At 35.0% G+C, this 9,435-nt stretch overlaps 1 pseudogene; it reads left to right on the top strand.

The window, feature by feature from the left end:
* Positions 1 to 889: 889 nt before the first annotated feature.
* On the top strand, positions 890 to 1,737 carry LOC110259582 (olfactory receptor 2T5-like; annotated as a pseudogene).
* Positions 1,738 to 9,435: the final 7,698 nt, after the last annotated feature.

Here is a 9,435-nt window from a genome sequence, read left to right as displayed (position 1 = left end):
TACCTCCTAGAATAATGATAATAAAAACAAAAATAAAGCAATGGAACATAATTAAACTCAAGAGCTTTTTCATAGCAAATGAAACTATTAAAAAAAGAAATAAGAAGCCACAGAATGGGAGAAAATATTTGCAAACAATGCAACCTGCAAAGGCCTAACCTCCAAATTATACAAACAGCACATATAAATCAAAAGTAAAACAACAAATAACCCAATTGAAAAATGGGTAGAAGACCTAAATAGACAGTTCTCCAAAGAACACATATAAATAGGCAGTAGGCACTTGAAAAAAAATGCTCAACATCTCTAATTATTAAAGAAATGCAAATCAAAACTACAATGAGGTATGACCTCAAACCAGTCAGAATAGCCATGATTTTATAGTCAACAAATAACAAAAGCTAGAGAGGGTGTGGAGAAAAGGGAAGCTTCCTTCACTGTTGGGAATTTAAACTGCTAAAACTACTATAGAAAACAGTATGGAAGTTCCTCAGAAAACTAATATAAAATTACCATATGATACATCATTCCCACTCCTGGGCATGTGTCTAGACAAAACTTTCTTTCAGAAAGTTGCATTTACCCTTACATTCACTGCATCACTATTCACAATGGCCAGTACATGGAAAGAAAATAAATGCCCATTGACAGATGAATTTTTTTTAAAGAACATGTGGTACATTAATACAATGGAATGCTACTAAGCCATAAAAAGAACAACATAATGTCATTTGGAGAAACATGGATGCAACTAGAAAGTGTCATACTAAGTTACATAAGACAGAAAGAGGAAGACAAATACCATATGATATCACTCGTATATAGAATCTAAAATATGAAAGAAATGATCCAATCTATGAATCAGAAACAACAGAAACAGATCACAGATATGGATACCAGATTTGTGGTAGCCAGGAAGGAGGCGAGGATATGTGGGATGGATGGAGAATTTGGGCTTCGTATGTACAAACTGTTACATTTAGATTGGATAAGCAATGAGTTCCTACTGTCTAGTGCAGGGAACTATATTCTATATTTTGGGGTAGAACATAATGAAAGACAGTATGACAATTGCTTGATCTCAGCCCCTGAATGTGGAATGCAGATGTTTCTCTACTTGACACTTGGAGGTTTTGAATATTTTCTTCTGGCTGCCATGGCCTATGACCACTCTGTGGTCATCTGTCATCCACTCCATTATTCTACTCTCATGAGTCATAAGGTGTGGGTCCTCTTGGTGTCTGGTTGCTGGGATCAGTGGAAGGCTTTATGTTCACACCCATCACCATGACCTTTCCTTTCTGCAGATCCTGGGAGATCCATCATTTCTTCTGTGAGGTCCCTGCTGTAATGAAGCTTTCCTGCTCAGACACATCCATCTATGAGACACTCATGTACCTATGCTGTGTCCTCATGATCCTCATTCCTGTCACAATAATTTCAAGCTCCTATTCTTTCATCCTCCTCACCATCCGCAGAATGAATTTAGCAGAAAGTCAGAAGAAGGCCTTTATGACTTGCTCTTCCCACATGACTGTGGTCATCCTCTTCTATGGGGCTTCAGCCCACACCTACATGCTCCCTAGCTCCTACCACACTCCTGAAAAAGACATGGCTGTATCTGTCTTTTATACCATACTCACTCCTTTGCTAAACCCCTTAATCTATAGCTTTAGGAGTAACGATGTCACAAAGGCTCTAAAGAAAATGTGGAATGTGGAATCTGTTTTCCAGTGAACTATGAAATAATAGATTTTTACACTAGTTGTTTATTTTTCTCCATGCTAAATACTATATACATATATATAATGCCAAAGTTATTCTTCATATTCTAATACCATAATGTGTCACCATATATATATATGTGTGTGTGTGTCCATATATATATATATATGTGTGTGTCCATATAAATATATATATATATTTGAGAGGAATTGTTTCCATGTAATGGAAAGCTCTACATTTTAAACTCTTTCTGTGTACAAATTATTTTTATAATTATATTGAATTCATGTTGTATTTTTCTGAAATTAACTTCACTGTGATTCTGAGGGAGAATATTCATATTCTTAGAAAATGCATAGGTAAAATAGAGAAAAATATCATAAAGTATGCAACTGATGAAAGAGAGAGAGAGAAAAAATGATGAAGCAAAAGTGGTATAATGTTAATAGGTGATCTATATAGAGGTCATATGTGTTAATTGTACTGTTATTATTCATGGTACAAGTGTATACTTAAAATCACTTAAAAATAAATGATAAAAAAATAAGATATTCTCCCTTTTAGTTTCTACTTTCTTCTTGTTGGCAGTGTGACAAATCTTAGAAACCATGTTCATATTAATGTGGCTAATCATCACTGTGAAAATCCAGTCTTCTGCCTGCTTTATTGATTGGCTACTGTGTTCCTCATGATCCAAACCTGAAGGATCCTAGTGGGTTTTACCTGTCTGAAATGTTTAGTACTCGTGTTAGAGTAGAAATCCAGGAAACTATAAAGTACTGTGGGAAAAATGTTAAGCCCATGAAGGAATTTAATTAACCCCAGTGTTCCTTCAAGCAGAAAATATTATTTTCCATGCGCGATAGTGTTTTAGCTGAGATTTGAAGTGTGTGACCTACTATTCAAGCAAGCATGGAAAATGTCAAACATTCAAGCCTTCATTTTCTCAAAAAAATATTTCTTATATTATAATTTTAGAAACAGAGCTATGTGAGTTTACAATATGAATTAAACATAGATACTATCCTTATAAATTTGAACTGTAAGTGTAGTTTGGGCAAATAATTGTAGTAAAAAGCATAAATTATTTTGATGCTCATGGTGAAAGAATACAGGTCATAAGGACACATCAGTTCTACCTCTCAAATGTGAGTTTATCCAAACAAAGAATGGTGTAAATAAAACCCTGGAACTCAGTGTTGAATGGTGACAAAATGCTATCCCCAAATGAGACAGATTGCTGGGTTGAGAGTACCTGCACAGGGACTGAAAAAATAGCATGACAAAAATTCATGTGGTTAGAAAAGCCAGAGAGATAAGTGTCCCTATAATTCATCCATTCCTAATTCTATTTAAAGTCTCATTTCTTTCATTTTTGTGACCCAGGTTTTTGAAAACTGCAGTGAAATAATGTTGTTTGCATTGTAGAACTACTACAATGGTGGTAATCAATTGAACAAGTACAATCTGTAGGTGGGAAAACCAGAGGAATGAAGATGGTGACCTGGATGGTGTAAATCCAAGTGGAATGGACCATGTCCTATAATTAGGAAATACTGGACTGCATAGGTAGAATAAATAGGGTTTGTTGGATATGTTCCATAAAGCCACAGCTTATTTGCATGTGTACCAATTTTAAATTTGTTATGTCAACTTGTGAATTATCAGATGGTTTGAAAAGTGTAGATTCACTTTTCCTCTTGACACTCAATTACTTCATGACTGCAAAATAATGATCTAGTATTTTTGGAAAGTTATTTTTGGAAAATAGTTTACAATATTTTGTTGCCCTCAACCAGAATTAATAAAATATGTACATTATTTAACTTTTAAAATAATAGAGTAGTCTATGTATGACCCCTCATTTTCCTGAACCAAATGATGCAAACATAATGATTCCATATAAATTATCCTAGCAAAGACTGGCAAAGATTTTGGTGTAGAAAGACCCTGAGCCCACCTCATAAGCATACCAAAATAACAACCTTCTGCAGAGAAATTATTGATGAAAAATACCAGAACCTACCAAAAGATATCTTCCACAACAAAAGAAATAAATAAGGAATGACAGCAGATGCATAGGAGGGACAGACTTGGGATATAATTATACCACTCACTCAGGTGAATGACACATAAACTAGACAAATATTATATTGCAGAGCATTTCCCACAGGAGAGAGATTTATGAGCCACATGTTAGGCTCCCCATCACAGGGATCTTGCACTGGGTAGATGAGCCCCCAGGGCGTTTGGCTCTGAAGGCCAATAGGACTTAATTTCTTTAGTTACAGTGTGCTGTGTGAAATAAAAACTTCATTTTTAAAGGAGGCATTTTAAGTGACATGCACTAAAACCAGTGTAAAACTATCACTGTTTGAAAACTCCATAACAATATACATAAAAAACCTTAACGATACCATTAAAAGATAACTAAAGCTTATCAATGAATTCAATAAATTTGCAACATACAAAATGAATATGCAGAAATGTGTTTTATTTCAAAACACTAATAATTAGCTATCAGAAGAGAACTTAGGTAAATAATTCCATTGACAGTCACTTCAAAAAAATTGGGAATAAACCTAAGTAAGATTGTAAAATACTTGTGATGAAAGTAATTAAGGATGAAGCAAAGAGGTGGAAAGATATACTGAATTGGAAGAATTATTATTGTTAGAATGATTATTCTACTTAAGGTGATCTACAGACTCAATGCAATCCTTATCAAAATACCTAGAACAAATAATTTTAAAATTCATATGGGAAAAGATCATGAATGGCCAAAATAATCTTGAGAAGGAACGGAGCTCCAGGAATCATGGTCCAAGACATCAGCCTGTACTACAAAGCTACAGTAGCAAAATAATTTACTGATATAACAAAAACAGTCACAGAGATCAAAGGAAAAGAATAGAAAGTTCCCAAAGGACAGACGTTTATATGATCTTTTTCTATGATAAAGGAGGCAAGACTGAAAAACTAAAAACTAGAACCTTTGCAAATGAACAACAAATGCAGTAGAGTTTCAGGATATAAAATTAACAGAAGTCACTTGAATTTCTATGTAATATTGAGATATGTATACAAGAAATAAAGAAACCTATTCCAGAGTTCCCATCGTGGCTCAGTGGTTAACAAATATGACTATGAACCATGAGGTTGTGGGTTCAATCCCTGGCCTTGCTCAGTGGGTTAAGGATCCAGTGTTGCCATGAGCTGTGGTATAGGTTGCAGATGTGGCTTGGATCCCACATTGCTGTGGCTCTGGTGTAGGCCAGCAGCTACAGCTCCAATTGGACCCCTAGCGTGGGAACCTCCATATAGTGGATGCAGCCCTAGAAAAGACAAAAGAAAAAAAGGAAACTATTCCATTTAAAAAGGCATCAGAGAGTCAACAACAAGATGGCAGAGGAGAAGGACACGAGCTCACCTCCCCTCATGAAAACACCAAAATTACAATTAAATACTGAACAACCATCAACAAAATAGACTGGATGGTATGAAAAAAAGATATCCTACAGCCAAAGACAAAGAATAAGCCACATGAGATGATAAGGAGAGGGCCCTTGTGATGTAAAGAATCCCACATCTACCAGTTGGGTAACCCACAGACGGGAAAATAACTCCATTACAGAAGATATCTCAGGGGAGTGAGAGTTCTGAACCTACATTAACTTCCACAGCTTAGGGGTCTGGCATGGGGAGGAGGAGTCCCCAGAGCATTCGGCATTGAAGGCCCATGGAGCTGAATGCAGGAGATCCACAATACTGTGGACAACAAAGACTCCATTCTTGGAGGGTGTATACAAGATTTCATATGCACTGGTTCCAAGGAAAGAGGAGAAACTTGATAAGAACCTGAGTTAGACCTGTCTGTGGGTCTTAGAGAGTCTCCTGGAGAGGCATGGTGATCAGAGAAGAAAAAAAATCCAAATTGGAAAAAAGAAAGTAAAATTGTCACTTTTTACAGATGACATGAAACTATGCATAGAAATTCTTAAAGGTGCTATCAGAAAACTACTTTAGTTCATCAATAAATTGTCAAGGTGCAAGGTACAAAGTTAATACACACAAATCTCTTGCATTTCTGTATACTAAAAATGAAATATCAGAATGAGAAATTAAAGGAAAATTACCACTTCATTGTATCAAAAGGAATAAAATACATATGAAGAAACCTACCTAAGTAGGCAAAAGAACTGTACTCTGAAAAACTATACAATGCTGTCGAAAGAAATATAAAATGACCCCCAAAATGGAAAAATATACCATGCTCTTGGATTGGGAGAATCAGTATCATCAAAAGAATTGTACTACACAAGGCAAACTACAGACTCAATGCAATTTTTATCAAATTACCAATAGCATTTTTCAAAGAATAATAAAAAATTAAATGTCCATTGAAAAACAAAGGATCCCAAATAGTCAAGCAATCTTGAGAAAGGAAAATAGAGCTGGAGGAATCATGGTCTCTGACCCCAGACTGTTTTACAAAGCTACAGTCATCAAAACAGTGTGGTACTGGCACAAAAATGGACATATGTTATGTACTAACTGTATGTAATGAAATGTAAAGCTTCAAGACAAAAATAGTTGGAAAAACTCTTAAGTTGTAACAACCTAACTTTTATCTTCTCTGTTTCTTACTCCATGGTGAACCTGTGTTAAAAATAGGATGTGATAAAAATATAAACTATCCCTTTTCCTATATAACTAGCTGCACCCTTAGCTGCTAGGAGCCTGAGTTCTCTCTGCCCAGTGCTCCTGGGCACTCTGTTGGTCTATAAACCCACTTGAGATCTCATTGCTCCAGTCTTTGCCTCCTTCTTCCCTCACCAGTTTCTAACAATATAAATCACTGGAAGAGGATAGAAAGTCCAGAAATAAGCCCACACACCTATAGTCAACTAGTTTACAACAATAGGGGCAAAAATATACAATGGAGAACAAGTCTTTTCAGTAAGTGGTGCTGAAAAAACTATAACACTATGTACAAAAGAAATAATAACACTCTCTCAACACCACACACAAAAATAAACTCAAAATGCTTTAAAGACCCAAACATAAAACTGGATACAATAAAACTCTTATAGGAAAACATAGGCAGAGCACTCTCTGACATAAACAGTGGCAATATCTTTTCAGATACACTTCCTAAAGTAATGAAAATAAAAACACAAATAAACAAATGGGACCAAATCAAACTTAAAAATTTTTGCACAGCAAAGGAAACCATAAGAATGGGAGACAACTCACAGAATGGGAGAAAATATTTGCAGAGGAAGCAACTGACAAGTATTAATCTCCAAAATATACAAACAACCCCTGCAGCTCAATATCAAAAAACAACAACAACAACCCAATCAAAAAGTGGGCAGAAGATTCAAATAGACATTTCTCCAAAGAAGACATGCAGATGGCCAAAAAATACCATGAAAATATGCTCAACATCACTCATTATTAGAAGTATCACCTTACATAAGCCAGTATGGTCATCATCAAAATGTCTACAAACAATAAATGCTGGAAAGGGTACAAAGAAAAGGGAGCCCTCTTACACTGTTGGTGGGAAGTAAATTGGTACAACCACTATGGAAAACACTGTGGAGGTTCCTCAAAAAACTAAAAATAGAACTACCATATAATACAGCAGTCCCTATCCTGGGCATCTGTCCAGAGAAAAGCATAGTTCAAAACCATGCGTACACCACAATGTTCATGCAGCAATATTTACAATAGCCAGGACATGGAAGCAACATAAATGTCCATCAACAGAGTACTGGATAAAGAAGATGTGGTATGTATATGTATAATATATGTATGAAAATATATGAATATTATTCAGCTGTAAAAAAGAATTCAATAATGCCACTTGCAGTAACATGGGTGGACCTAGAAATCATCACACTGAGTGAAGTCAGACAGAGAAATACAAATATCATATGAGATCACTAATATATGGAATCTAACAAAAAATGATGCAAGAGAACTTACAAAATAGAAACAGTCTCAAAGATTTTGAAAACAAATTTAAGGTTACCAAAAGTGATAGGTGGGGTGGCAGGGATAAATAAGAAGTTAGGATTGACATGTACACAGTACTATATATAAAATGTATAGATAAAAATGGCCTACTATATAGCACAGGATAATCTACTCAATAGCATGCATTAACCTACATGGGGAAAGAATCTAAAAAGGAATGGAAATATGTATATGTATAATTGATTCACTTTGCTGTACACTTAAAACAACAAAACTAAGTCAACTATACTCCAATAAAATTTATTTATTTGAAAAAATACAAAACCTTAGTCATAGAGAACAATAAGCATTTGTTCTCTTGCATGTGTAGGAGTTCTGATGATCTCAACTTGGCTCAGCTGTGTGGTTCTAAGCTACAGATTGTCATTAATAGGCTATCTGGTTATGTTTTCTTCATAATAACTATAGTGGTATGACAGAGAAGCTTCTTGAGGCTTAGATTTGGAAAATACATTTCCACTTCTGTTTAGATTCCATTCCTCAATGCAAATACATGGACAACCCCAAAATCAAGAGGCAAAGAACTTAGATATTCATGGGAAAAATGAAAAAGCTAACTAATAAATGGTGAGGAAGAACAAAAGCAATGGAGACTTACTCTGCCTTGTAGCAGACACTGATAGCCACAGAATTCAACTTTCTTCCATGTGAATAATCACTCACCTCTAATAATGTCACCCACATGTTTCAATTTTATGTATTATTTTGTGTCTACATAAGGTCCTAAAGTGTCCGCTTTTATCCAAAAGCTCATGAATAAAATTTTACCCCAATGATTTTACTATGTCCCTACAACCTAACATATAATACTGGAACATAGACAGGAAAATTATAATAAACTAATTTTATTTATTGCCATATCCAGGACATGTGGAAGTACCCAGGCCGGGGATCAAACCTGCATCAGAACAGTGACCTGAGCTGCTGCAGTGACAAAGCCAGATCCTTAAGCCACTGCACCAGAAGGGAACTCCATTTTTTTTGTTTCTTAATAAACTCATTTTAAAGATAATGGAAGGTACTCCACAGCAGTTTCTTGTCACACAGGTAATATGTTCCAGGTTGTTTATTTTTGACTTCATAGAATATTTATTCATAGAATATTTAAATATTTGAGAAGTCTAGTCTCCAAAAATGTTATTATTTTTCAATATCTCCCTGGGATTCTTATCTATTGTCCATATAAACTTTAGAATCAACAGCTACTGTTTGAAGAAAACAAGTTAATTTTTGTGGTTCCCCTCCAGTTCAAAGGTTGAAGCCCTAACCCCCCAGTCTGGCTGCATTTGGAGATGAGCCCTTCAAAGGAAGTTATTAAAATTAAATGATTCCATATAAGGGTGGGGTCATGATTCAATAAATTAGTATCCTTATAAGAAGAGAAAACAATACAATGTTGTAAATCAACTACATTTCAATATTTTTTAAAAGAGACACCAAAACACACTCTCTTTATCTCTGCAAACTGAAGAAAGACCATGTGTAAAAATAATGAAATGACTGCCTGCAAGACAAGAAGTAAGCCCTCATCAACAAGGCAGAGTTTTAATCTTTTTTAGAACTCTACTCTGCAGAATTATGAGAAATTATTTTGGGTTTTTTTTTGTTTTGTTTTTTCTTTTCATTTTTAAGATAGTCTATGATATTTTTTCATGGCAACCCAAG

The sequence above is a fragment of the Sus scrofa genome, chromosome 2, assembly GCF_054392235.1.
Source record: "Sus scrofa isolate SSC_HxYL_T2T_F1_AM1 chromosome 2, Sscrofa_HxYL_maternal_Yorkshire_Landrace_v2.0, whole genome shotgun sequence".
Classification (NCBI taxonomy): domain Eukaryota; kingdom Metazoa; phylum Chordata; class Mammalia; order Artiodactyla; family Suidae; genus Sus; species Sus scrofa.
Note: the sequence above shows the minus strand (reverse complement) of the source record. Positions and strands in the feature narration are given on the sequence as shown.